We start from the raw sequence: 1,610 nt of genomic DNA, 5'->3' as shown, positions 1-1,610 counted from the left end.
AGAAGATATGGTGATGGGAAAATGTTAAAGGAAACTCAAGAACACGGAATAAAGAATTACAATGAAAAGTGCAAAGTCCTGGAGTTAGAAAACCCAAAGGAAGAACACACTCAGCATCTTTTAAGTTGAGAGAACTGAGGGAAAAATTCAAGCCTTGAGCTAAAGTATTGCAGGATTCAAGGGGCATTCAAACATTTCGAGAGGTGGCACATGACTAAGAACTGATGGATTCTTACCTGGCCGGGAGATGCCATGATCACAAAGGTGGTTTCCCCAAGCCGAGGCTTATCCATTGCACTCTGGATGTGCCGACCCTGGCGATTTCCCCAAATGTGGGAAACTCGACTGCATAATTTGTGGTGGTGGGGGACTGTGTTCGAGCTCTCTCCTGTAAAAAAAAAAAAAAAGAAAAAAGAACTGATGGTAATAAAGGAAGAAATCCGAACTTCACTGAAGGCATTGCAAAAAAGGAAAGCTCCAGGAATCTCGGAAATAGTAATGAGACTGTTTCTAAAACCCTTTGAAGCACTGGAAACACTCGCTAGTCTACACGAGACATTCGGAAGATGGCAGCCTGGTAATGGACTGGAGAGCTCATCTTTGTGCCCGTTCCAAAGGAGGGGGAGGCAACTGAATGCAGAACATTTTGAACAATGTCATTAATATCACGTACAAATAAAATGGTGCTGAAGACAATGTAACAACGGTTACAGCAATACATTGACGGAGCTACCAGTAATTGAAGCTGGATTCAGAAGAGGATATAACGTGAGCATTATCATCGTTGATGCCAGATGGTTGTTAGCAGAAAGCAAAGAATTCCAGGCAAATGTTTACTTGTGGTTTATTCATATGCAAATGTATTCAACTGGGTGGATCAAAATAGACTATGGAAAAAATTTTGAAGAATGAGAAATCTAGAACATATCATGGGCTCATGTGGGACCTGTACAAGAGGCAGTTCTTTAAACAGGCAAAGGGAATATCACAGAGTCTAAAATAGAGAAATGTGTGGGCCAGGGTTATTTCCCCATAATACTTATTCAATGTGAATGCTGAGCAAACAGTCTGTAATCTTGATTATCTGAAGAGTACAGCATCAGCACTGGAGAAAGACTCATTTAAACCTGCCATGTGCAGGTAACACAGCCTTGCTTGTTGAAAGTGAGGAGGACTTGAAGCCCTTGCTGACGAAGATCAAAGACTGAACCTTTCACTATGGATGACAACTCAATGAAAAGAAAACAAAAATCTTCACTCCTGAAAGAATAGAAAATATCACAACAAAGGGGGTAAATATTGATCTTGTCAAGGATTTACTTGGACTTGGGACATACGATCAATGTTCAAGCAAGCAGCAGTCAAGGAATCAAAAGATGTATGCCACTGGGCAAAAGACGTCTTTAAGGTATTAAAGAGCAAGATGTCACTATGAGGACTAAGATGTGCCTTACCCAAGCCATGGCATTTTCAATCACCCGCTATGCATGGGAAAGTTGAGCAATGCATAAAGAAGACCTGGAAAGAACGGACACAGTTGGTTTGTGGTGCTGGTGAACAATATTCAGAGCACAATGGGCTGCCAGAAGAACAAGCAAATCTTTCTTGAA

The 1,610-nt window shown here is 41.2% G+C and overlaps 1 non-coding gene across 1 annotated transcript; it reads left to right on the top strand.

Moving 5' to 3' along the window:
* The first annotated feature begins 228 nt into the window (after window positions 1–228).
* Window positions 229–391, top strand: LOC142425313 (U1 spliceosomal RNA). Its single transcript, XR_012779658.1, has one exon. It is a non-coding gene; the product is annotated as a U1 spliceosomal RNA (small nuclear RNA).
* Window positions 392–1,610: the final 1,219 nt, after the last annotated feature.

This window comes from Tenrec ecaudatus, chromosome 13, assembly GCF_050624435.1.
Source record: "Tenrec ecaudatus isolate mTenEca1 chromosome 13, mTenEca1.hap1, whole genome shotgun sequence".
In the NCBI taxonomy this organism is placed as follows: Eukaryota; Metazoa; Chordata; class Mammalia; order Afrosoricida; family Tenrecidae; genus Tenrec; species Tenrec ecaudatus.
Note: the sequence above shows the minus strand (reverse complement) of the source record. Positions and strands in the feature narration are given on the sequence as shown.